Below are 12122 nucleotides of genomic sequence, written 5' to 3'. Positions count from 1 at the left end.
AAGAATCTATTTATACAACTGCATAGGGAAAAGAAAGGGCGAGCTGTCTTTGCTCCAGGCCAAAATTACCAGAGACAATGCTTAACTCTTGTTATTACCCATTACTACACTAAGCAAGAGGGACGCGGGTGGCGCTGTGGGTTAAACCACAGAGCCTAGGGCTTGCCGATCAGAAGGTCAGTGGTTTGAATCCCCGCGACGGGGTGAGCTCCCGTTGCTCGGTCCCTGCTCCTGCCAACCTAGCAATTTGAAAGCACGTCAAAGTGCAAGTAGATAAATAGGTACCACTCCGGCTGGAAGGTAGACGGCATTTCTGTGCGCTGCTCTGGTTTGCCAGAAGCGGCTTGGTCATGCTGGCCACATGACCCGGATGCTGTACGCAAGCTCCCTCGGCCAATAAAGTGAGATGAGCGCCGCAACCCCAGAGTCGGCCACGACTGGACCTAATGGTCAGGGGTCCCTTTACCTTTACCTTTAAGGGATCTGCTGTCATATAAGGCTGCCTCTGCACCTCCACCGATGCTCTGCTTGTATCTTTATAACAAAAGTATTAATCCCTGCGTGCGGTTTGAAATCCGCAAGGCACCAGACGCATTTTGCACCTGGCCATCAGCCAGGCCACTTGTGACCAAGTGAAGATGCCAGGATGGCGCCTGATGTCTCCACCATCTGGAGGTGCATTTTCATACACATCCTGTAGAATTCTATTCATCATATTTTATGTGCACACTCGGAATGGATTTCAGGAACCAACAAGTTGTGTTGAAAAATACGACTTTTGAGCCGCCTGGCCCCCAAATGGCAACTAGGCAGGGGCATCACAATAGGTGTGTGGTCCGCCCCGGGTGTCATGCCTGGGGTGTGTGTGTAACAAAATCGTCCTGGGCAGATCGGCATGGTGACGTTCGCACCCTCCGCAGGCAGATTTTCGTGATAGGCACAAATATCACGCAAATATGCCCGGCGATCAGCCTGGCATCCCCTGGCGGGCGGCATTTGCATTCCCAGCAGGCGGTTTTATGCGATTGGCAGTCAGATTTTTGAGATCGGTGGGTGGCACTGACACCCCTGGCGGGTAGTGCTCACACCCTCGGCTGGCAATGCCACATGCCGGGTGTGATGGCCTGGGATTCGGACTCGGAGGCTGAACCTGAGGAACCCCAGCCTGCACAGGATTCCCCGCCTCCAGAACCAGCTGACCCGGGGCTGGGGCTTGAGCCTGAAGGGTCCTCACCTGTGCTGGATCCTCAGGAGCAGGCACCAGCTGAGTCTGCTCTGGCTCCAGAGGTGATGGAGGACCCATTGCCTGCAGGTGCTCCACTCTCAGCCCCGTCAGGGGAAGCTGAGGTTGCCTCTGGGTCCAGTAACCCTCCAGCCTCTCCTGAGCTGCAGAGGCTCAGGGCAGAGAGGCGGAGGGAACTAAGTTTCCGCAGGAAGAATGCTCACCTCCAGGCCAGGAGAGGCGAGTCAACAGAGGATCAGGGCTGCCCTATGCCTCAGGGCAGATAAAAGCCGGCCAGCCCCAGTCCCAAGTTGCGGGAGCAACATTGTTGGTAGCCAGTTCCTGCCTGTACCTTGACCTGCCGGAGCTCCTGACCTCACCCGACTCCCTGCCTTGGACCCAGCTTCAGCTTTGATGGACTGCCTCCATACTGCACCCTCAACCACGGACTAGACTTAGACCTTGTCTCTTGACCAGCACACCAGGTGTATTTGCATGATCAGTGGGTCGATTTTCATGATGATGGCTGCGCCAATCACGAAAACCCACCCGCCAAGGATGTGAGTGCCCCCCGCAGGGGGATGCGAACGCTGCCCGCTGAAGGGTGCCAGCTTGGCAGTCAGATTTTTGTGATCGGCGGGCAGCAATGGCACCCCTGGTGGTCAGTGCTCACACCCCTGGTTGGTGGTGCTCATAGCCCCGGCGGCTGGCATGGTTTCATGTGATCATTGGTCAGATTTGTGTGATCTGCGGGCATATCTGTTTCGCGGCCAACCTTCAACAACTTTGGGGCACCCTCACTAAAAAAAAGGTCAACAACTCTGGGCAACGTTCCCAAAAATTGCAATCTGTGTGGTGACAAAAAAAAATTCACACCAGGTACCACCTGACCTTGCTACACCCCGGCAACTAGGCATTCTGTTTTGGCTACCGTAACCCTGGTTTAAGGAGCCATTTGCTGCCTAAATCACATACAGTGGTGCCTCGCAAGACAAAATTAATCCGTTCCGCGAGGCTCTTCGTATAGCAGTTTTTTCGTCTTGCGAAGCAAGCCCATTGACAGCTTAGCGGATTAGCGCTATTAGCAGTTTAGCGGCTTTTAGTGGATCAGCTGATAAGCGGCTTAGGGCTTAGGAAAAGGGGGGGAAAGGAGGAAAAAACCCTGCAGGAACTTGAAGACATTTTCGTCTTGCGAAGCAAGCCCATAGGGAAATTCGTTTTGCGAAGCGCCTCCAAAACGGAAAACCCTTTCGTCTAGCGGGTTTTCCATCTTGCGAGGCGTTCGTCTTGCGGGGCACCACTGTACCTGAGTTTCCAATGTTGACTCACATCCAAAGAAACCAAACCATGGTAGTTTTCTCCTTAGTGTTTTCCACTGTGCAGCAGTGAGGAGTGCACAAGAATATAATAGACGTACACAGCTAAAAGTGAGAAGGGAACTGATTACTGGAGAGCATATATTTGTTTGTTCCTTGGCAGATCACACAACCTCAGGGATCTTGGCATCGCTCCTGAGCTCAGGCTCTTTCCGACAACAATACCCCGTGATTGAAATGCAGCCTTATTCAAACCCCGGTAAAGTTGTTCCTGTGCTTGGTAAAAACCCAGAACTCGCAACTTATTCTGAGCCAACGCAGGAGCAGCTTGTGTCCTCCACAGCAGGCATGTGTGATGCCTCTCCCTCTTGGCTGTGCAGCTGGAAAGGCTTGAGTCATTTCTGAGAAGGAAGCCCTTCGAGGCAGAAGCGTGACATTTTTTTAATGCAGAATTTCAATGCAAAACCTCTGACGCTTCTGCATGGCCGTCGCGCAGAGCAACCAAGTGCTGACAATAACATCCATCATGCACAAGCCAGGTACCTCTGAGCCATCCTGGCAGCAGGCCTTGGGCTCTCCCTTCTTGGCTCTCTGCCGGAACAGTGAGAGCCTGAATCAGTGGCACACAAATCAAATGTCATCCCTGACACAGCGCCTGTCCTTCGGAAGGTGCAAGGGGCACTAGAAAGGGGGCACTAGAATATCGTGATGAGGAAGAGATTCTTCATCTCCATTCCTTCACATAGATTAGAGATTAGAGGTGTGCTGCTATGGTGCTTCTCTCATACAGAAGCAACAATCCGATGCATACTTACCCGTCAGTAAGTCCCATTGAAAACAGGGAGATGAAGGACTCACCCAGGAGTGGAGGAAGGAGGGGGGCCGACCACCCAGGGTGTCACCTCTGAGGGGGGTGACAAAATGCCAGGCAGCACTCACTGCGGGGCCTGCAGTGCGCCCGAGCCATGCATCTCTCCTGGGAGTGACACGGTGGCTTGGGCGCCTGCAGGCTCAGGGCTGCCCCAAATGGTCTGCCCACTGCCTCCCCCTCAGCCGTAGGGTGGCTGAGAGGGAGGAGGTAGGCAGATTCCTCATAGGCCCCGTGGAGCATCCTGCCCCAGCTTGCCCCACCCTGTGAGTGGCTGGCCCCGCCCCTGGGCACAGGGCATGTGCCCCACCCCAGACACCCCATTGGCTTGCTCTGCCGCTGGACGCACCTAACTTACTTTTGCCCCATACTTTCTAAGCACAGGCCCACACTCAGCGCCTTTTTCTGACCTGGTGTTTTCCCAGCCAGCGTGGTGTAGTGGTTAAGAGTGGTAGACTCATAATCTGGTGAACCAGGTTCGCTTCCCCGCTCCTCCACATGCAGCTGCTGGGTGACTTTGGGCCAGTCACACTTCTCTGAAGTCTCTCAGCCCCACTCACCTCACAGAGTGTTTGTTGTGGGGGAGGAAGGGAAAGGAGATTGTTAGCCGCTTTGAGACTCCTTCGGGTATTGATAAAGCGGGATAGCAAATCCAAACTCTTCTTCTTCTTCTTCTTCCCTGCGAAAACCTTCTCTTTACCACTAGATCAAAGCAAATGGCAATCTGTGGGAAACCCAAATTGCTATTTGTTCCGATTCTGCATTCCAGAGCGGGTTTTCCGGGGGAAAGCAGTGGGGCATAAAATTAACTCAGACACAGCACTTCAAAGCAAATGTTTGAAATTAGCCAGGTGCCAGGCGCATTTTGCACCTGGGTATCAGCCACTTGCGACCAGGTGAAGATGCCTGGGCACCAGGATGTTTCCTGACATCTCCATCATCTGGAGGTGCGTGCCTGGGGATCATTGGGTCTTGCCTGTTTTTACGCAACAATACCACACCCTGCAGAATTCTATCCGTTATATTTTATCTGCACAATCAGAATGGATTTCAGGAACTGACATGCTTTTTCTGTGCAGCCTGAGCAAGAACAGTGAATGATGTTATAGTTAAATGTTGTCCCTTGTCTTCACTTACCCTACTCCACTGCCCTGCCCACAGTTGTGAAGAATATCCCTATGTGTCCCTATTAAGAAAAAGAGGTAGGAATTGGCCAATATATATGCAGACTGTCCCTGGATCAAGTGACTTTTCTTGTTGTTGTTATTGTTAATTGAATTTATATACCACCTGTCAGGGAACTGACATCGGAGCGAGAGGTGGAGGCAAGGCTCCAAAGCGATGCAGGAGAGGGGACCAGCAGAGGGGAAGGAATCCAGCGCAACACCAGTAGAGAAGGGAGGGAGATGGAGGATTCGGAGAGGGGTCTCCAAGACTCTTCGTCCGAGACTAGTGGAGAGAGCACGGGCACGCCTCTGCCCACTCCTTCCTTGCGCAGAAGAGTCCCGCGCAGGGAGAGTAGGCGGAGACTTGGCGTCAAACAGCTCTTATGCTGGAAGAGGTTCAAGAAACGCCCACTGACGGATTCTGCAAGCGACTGAACGGCCACGGAGTGAGGGCTGTCAGCCGAGGCATGGTTAGCCAGGCAATCTAGCCAAAAGTAACGGCAACTTACGTACAAGTAACCCCTTATAACCATTACACCACCCTATACCCGGAGGTCTCAAGACGGTTCACAGAATAAAATCGCAATCTATAAAATCAAAATAAGAACAATAATCCAATAGCATCCTCACAAAAAGGGTAGAGGATGTCCATCAGGTCAAGCAAAGGTCTGGTTAAAAAGGAACGTTCTTGCCTGGCGCCTAAAGGTGTATAATGAAGACGCCAGGCAAACTTCCCTGGGGAGAGCATTCCACAGGCAGGGAGCCACTGCAGGGAAGGCCTTGTTCTCATGTTTCCACCCTCTGGACCTCTTGAGGAGGAGGCATATGAAGAAGGGCCTCAGAAGATGATCTCAGCATCTGGGTAGGTTCATATGGAAAGAGGCAGTCCTTGAGGTATTGCAGTCCTGAGCCATTTAAGGATTTATAAGTCAAAACCAGCACTTTGGATTGGGCCCGGAAACTAATTGGTAGCCAGTGCAGCAACCTGGCCGCTGAATTCTGCACTAGCTGAAGTTTCTGAACCATCTTCAGAGGCAGCCCTTCACATAACGCATTGCAGTAATCTAACCTTGAAGTTACCAGAGGGCTGCCAACAGTAGTTGAAGTTACCAGAGGGCTGTTGTAGCCTTTCAGAGGGCTACAACAGTAGTTAGGCTTTCCCTGTCCAGATAGGGGCATGGCTGGCTCACCAGCCGAAGCTGATAGAAGGCACTCTGGGCCACTGAGGCCAAAGTTCTTAACCTAGCATAAGGTTGCCATCTGAACTAGCCAGATGTTTAACTGAGAATCAACTGCAGTCATTCCATCATTTGAAAAATAAAGACTTTAGACCCGTCTTGCCCCAAAATGGCAACCGGACATTCTGTTTTGGTGCCTGCAACCTTGGTTTAAGGAGCCATTTGGCGCCTAGTGTCAGCATCACCCTTGAGCCAGTGTCACCAACTGGACTCAAGCACTTCAACCCCGACTGGGCTAGGCGAGCTGGGTAGCACTTCCAGAGACCACCAGGTCAAAGTGCTGTGGACTCACAGCTTAGAGTTGTGAGCACCGGATTCACTTCCACAATACAGTCGTCGCACAGCAGAGTATAGCAGAGTCTGGCAGTGTATACACGACTCGGAGAGCAGCTCTGTAGAATATCTTCTTTTATTCTATAACTACAACTATAATACAAAACTATATACAGAGCTAAATAGGTCTAAGCATAAATGAATGCTGCACTGAGTGTCTGCAGCTGCTCTTAGCAGCAACCTTATCTCTACACATGATCTCTAACACTCAGTCTCTCTCTCTCTCCGACACACTGACTGACTGACTGACTTGGTGCTGGAGCTGAATAAGTAGAAAGCAGAACACTGCTCCTCCTCTCTGGAGAATCAGCAGACTCGTCAGGAGATTCTTGGATATGGGAGGGGTGAAATCTCCTCACCTAGCTGATATATCCAAGTTTCTAACACTATTTATAGCGTGGACCTGTGCCTGGAAGTGCAGAAATAAAGGAAGCCCAGATGAGCCCTTGCTCATAGGATTGTGTTGTGAATGCCTTTCCTGTGCAGCTAAATGCACCATACGTTTTCTTTGACGACCAGCTCCCAAGCCCAGTGGTATTTTAATAATATTGTGGCAGGATGGTGGTTGATAGATGCATTTTCTTGGGTCACGGCGTGGCTGTGATGGCAGGAGCCACATTTGAGAAATGTTTCCTGTATCAACCAAGCAGGCATGAAAAGCACAACATTGCCCCTCTGGAATCCAGGCTCTGTTGCTGGTGAAGGAACATCTGAACAATTGCTTTACGAGCCAAAAATGACTTCCAACTAAAGATGGACAGATCAGTTCATTTCACATGTGTTCATTCATAAATCCATTCCAGCACCTATAAAAAAATCATATGGAGGTTTATATTTTATTTTATTTTTCATTTCCTTTTTTTTAAAGAATATTTATTAAAATTTTACAAAGTCATAAGTACAAAAATACATAGTAAAACAAAAAAGGAAAAAACTCTCAAACAAAAATACAAGGTACAAAAAACAAGAGAAATAGAAAAATAGAAAAAAGAAAGTTAAAAACAAATCCATTTTTTTATAACTTTAAACTCATTAGCTTATTTCTTTGACTTCCTCACACCTCTCCTTTTTGTATTCCCATTAATATATTCAAATCAGCAAATCCTTGCCCTCTTTCATTTATCTTAACTCTATATCTTAACATATTATAACTCTATATTTTCACCCATTATCAATTCATTTTTGCATACTCTTTTTAACTTTGTTGCTAATGCCACTTATTTTCAATCCAACATCATTTTAACATTCATTAATTTTACAGTGTTTCTGCAAGTAATCTTTAAATTTCTTCCAATCTTCTTCCACCAACTCTTGGAAGAAATTTATATGTACTTGATTGTTATTATTATTATTATTTCAGTTTATTACTTTGTCACCATAAGGTCCCAGGGTGAATTGCAACACTTTAAAAAATGATACAGTGGTACCTTGGGTTACATATGCTTCAGGTTACATCCGCTTCAGGTTACAGACTCTGCTAACCCAGAAATAGTGCTTCAGGTTAAACACTTTGCTTCAGGATGACAACAGAAATCATGCTCCGGCGGCGTGGCAGCAGCAGGAGGCCCCATTAGTTAAAGTGGTGCTTCAGGTTAAGAACAGTTTCAGGTTAAGTACAGACCTCCTGAACGAATTAAGTACTTAACCTGAGGTACCACTGTATTAAGAACAGTTTAAAACAAATTACAGTCACAAGAACAGGGTATGTAGTGAAATAATCATTCTTATTTATTGAATTTATCACAAAATGTGTATTTTACCTTGACGTATGCATTTCTAACGGTGTTTTATCCTAAAACAGACATCTGTTTTACACATTGCGGCACTTCTTTCAGCCAAGAATTTCATTGCACAATTTAGTTAGATGTGAAGGATAATTATGTTCCAGTCTCTGCATTAGTCCGAAAGATACAAATTAGGTCGACGCACTTAAAAATGCACACCAAATGAGACTCTCTGCCTTCCCTACTCCCACTTGGTTAATCATTTATCAGATTATTCTTAAATTTCAATCTCTATAGAACTTTCAGAGTGTTCTTCCCCAGCCGTTGGCTAATCTTCCAAAAGGAAGATCTGTAAGGCAAACAGATGAAGCTACCTTTTAACAGAACAAGAAGAGAAAGCTGAATGACAGCGATTTTTCTAAAGGCTTGCTTGTCATGTTTGTGAAAGAGCTAGGGATTTGAAACTGGTCATCCCAATTAGAAAATCAACATTTGGTCGGCAGAGTTGCCAGCTTACAACCCAGGGGAAAAATGTGTTTTCCTTTAAGACGCATTCGCTCCACCCCACACCTGATCTGCAGGAAAGGGGTAAAAGGGGCTTGTGGAGAACCAGGGCGAAAGAAACACCCTATGACTTCATAAGAAAACACTAAAGTCCTCTTGTATAATCCCAAAGTCCTTACCTAGTCGCGGACGACTCTGGGGTTGCAGCGCTTATCTCGCTTTATTGGCTGAGGGAGCCAACGTACAGCTTCCGGGTTATGTGGCCAGCATGACTAAGCTGCTTCTGGCAAACGAGAGCAGCGCATGGAAACGCCATTTACCTTCCCGCCAGAGCGGTACCTATTTATCTGCTTGCATTTGGCAGAAGCAGGAACTGAGCAACAGGAGCTCACCCCATCGCAGGGATTCGAACTGCCAACCTTCTGATCGGCAAGTCCTAGGCTCTGTGGTTTAACCCACAGTGCCACCCGCATCCCTAGTCTCAGGTTGTATACATGTGTAAATAAACCATGTATCATAAATACACCACAATCTCCGTTGTGCCTCATTTTCCAAAAGAAAACACAGACTCCAAGTAAGTGTGCCTTCATCTCACATGGCTCGTGAAGATTGAGGTGGCATGTAACAATACATTTAAAGGACATTCAATGCACATTTAAAGCACATGACTTCCCCCAAAGAATCCTGGGAGCTGTAGTTTGCCCACCACAGTTCTACAATTCAATCATTCATAATTTTATCTATGCCATTTCTCCGCCCTACACACAAAAAATCATGCTCAAAGCGGCTTACAACAAAGAAAACAGTAATGCATTTCAAACAGTGGAAAAAACAATTTCCTAGTAACAAAAATAACATGATAGCGGATATAACAACTTAGAAAAAAAAAATAAAAGTCAGTAGTCTAAATGCAAGACGATTACACTAATAACATCAAAAATAACAAGGAAGCATAACAGTTCCCAGTACAGTCATACCTTGGTTGTTGAACGCCTTGGTACTCATACGTTTTGGCTCCCGAACGATTGAAACCCGGAAGTGAGTGTCTCAGTTTTCGAACGTTTTTTTGGAAGCCGAAAGTCTGATGCAGCTTCTGCTATTGTTTCTGGTGTGCCTGTGCAATCAGAATCCAACTGGAAGCCTTGGTTTCTGAACATTTTGGAAGTTGAACGGACTTCTAGAATGCATTCTGTTCAAAAACCAAGGCATGGCTGTACTCTTAACAAACTACAGTTCCCATTAGGGGAGGGAACCTTGTGCTTTAAATATGGATTGAATGAGACCAGGGAGAAGAGTCGGTGGAAGAAGATTGGAAGAAATTTAAAATCTATCTACAGAAATATTGTAAAATTAATGAATGTTAATGACGCTGGAATGAAACGAAGTGGTTCTAACAATAAGGCAAAATAAGAATATGTAAGAATCGATTGATTAGATGAAAATTTGAAATTATAATATGTGAGGATAAATAATTAATGGTAAATTAAGAGGGTACGGATTTGCTGAACAATTTTTTAAATGGAATACAAAAAAGGGAGGTGTGAGGAAGTCATGAAAATAAGTAAATGAGTGGTAAGATATCAGAAAGAGGGATTTTTTTTCTTATTTTTTTTCTTTTTATGTCTATTTTTGGTTTTTTGTACTTTTGGTGTTTGTCCTTTATTGTTTTGTAACCTTTTTCTTGTTGAAAACTTAATAAATATTATTTTTTAAAAAATAAATATGGATTGAATGTATGGTATGGATCTGCATACAGTGGCCAACCAGATACCTATGGGAAGTTTGTAAGGAGCACCTGGGGGCAACATCACGCTCCCCTCTTGTGGTTTCCAGGAACTGGCATTCTGAGTTATGCTGCCTCCACCAGTGGAGACAGAATGTGGCCATTTTGGCGAGTAGCCACTGACAGCGGCATCCACTCAGAATCCATCCATTAAAAAAATATTTATTAGAGTTTCCAAAAAAAAGATTACAGAATAAGAAAAAGAGGGGGGGAAATACAGAGTACAGAAAAATAAAAACAGTTAAAAACAAATCAATCTTTTCATATCTTGTCTTTCATTTGCTTGTTTCCCTGACCTCCTCACACCTCCCTTTTTTGTATTCCAGTTCAGTTAGTTAATTCAGCAAATCCTTTCCCTCCTTATTTTTATCTTAATCCTTTACCTTGATGTATTATAACTTTGCATTCTCACCTAATAACAATCCATTTTTACATACTCCTTTATAACATTGCTACTAAAACCACTTAACTTCATTCCGACATCATTTCAACATTCATTAATTTTGCAGTATTTATGTAAGTAGTCTTTAAATTTCTTCCAATCTTCTTCCACCGACTCTTCTCCCTGGTCTCGGATTCTGCCAGTCATTTCCACCAGTTCCATTCTTCCAGGGTGGGTAGATCTTGTGTCTTCCAGTACTTTGCAATGAGTATTCTTGCTGCTGTTGTAGCACCCTCAGAATCCATCTAATCCTCTCTTAAAGTCATCCAAGTTCATAACATTTGAAAGGAAATGTCGAGACTTGGCATCCCTATGTCAAGAAAATAAATGTGAGGCTTCCCAACGTTACGGAGACAGACTTTACCCGACAGAAGAGAAAACAAAAAAGAAATATATAAAGTTGATTTTTTAAAAAATCAAATAAGCAACAACTTGGATTTAAATAGCACCCCATATGTTCCGCATGCGTAATACCCAAGGCAATAGTTTAAGAGCGAAATAAGGTAAGCTATCTTCCAGAAAAACACACAACACAACACTCTCCCACCAAACCTTCGGAAATCAGCTAAAAATATTTTCTGCACAGTTCTATTTAAAAAGATAACAGCAGCTGGGCAACATTGTCATTGTTCCTAGGTAGTCATGCTTGTTGTTTAGAATTTAAGTTAGAGGCACTAATTTGATGGCAAGGAGGAAAAGGATAATCATATCATTGAGCTCACTAGGAAAGCGAATGGTTCTTACTACAATACAGACTATTATTATTATTATTATTATTATTATTATTATTATTATACCCCCTCCATCTGACTGGGTTGCACTAGCCACTCTGGGCGGCTTCCAACATATATAAAAAAACAATAAAACATTAAACTTCCCTATACAGGGCTGCCTTCAAATGTCTTCTAAAGGTTGTGTAGACACTTATTTCCTTGGCTTGGGGGGGCCATATAACTCCATACCTTCCAACATTTCTCTGATGAAAATAGGGACATCCTAAGGAAAAGCGGGACATTCCGGGATCAAATCAGAAATTAGGATGGCTTCTGTAAATCTGAGACTGCCCCTGGAAAATAGGGACACTTGGAGGGTCTGAAATGGAGTTCTGAGACCCAAATATAATAAAAAAACATAGGCTTGGCCTACCCGTAAATAACTCCAGTTCTACCCCAACAAAGAAAAATGGACTGGAGGAACAGGGAAGACTCTGCTGAGCCCTGATACGATGGCTCCTGAGAGACTGCTACAGAGGGGACGCATGTTAATTTGTGGGTGAACATATCAGATGACCCAGCGATTCTTTAAACAGCTCTTGTTTATTCACAGGCCCAGAACAGAACTGGGCTGAAGGGTTCAGCCAACCTGCTTATATAGAGCTCAACTACAAAGCAACAGTAGCAACTTTCTGTAACTATCCAATCACTGAACGTCACTTTCAATTCCTTATTTGCATATGTGGACCTGAGTGGAAACTATCCACAGTATGCCCCTGCTGGCCCAGGGTGAGAACTTCAGTACATAACAAC

This window comes from Podarcis erhardii, assembly GCF_964252035.2.
Source record: "Podarcis erhardii genome assembly, chromosome: 1".
Classification (NCBI taxonomy): Eukaryota; Metazoa; Chordata; class Lepidosauria; order Squamata; family Lacertidae; genus Podarcis; species Podarcis erhardii.
Note: the sequence above shows the minus strand (reverse complement) of the source record.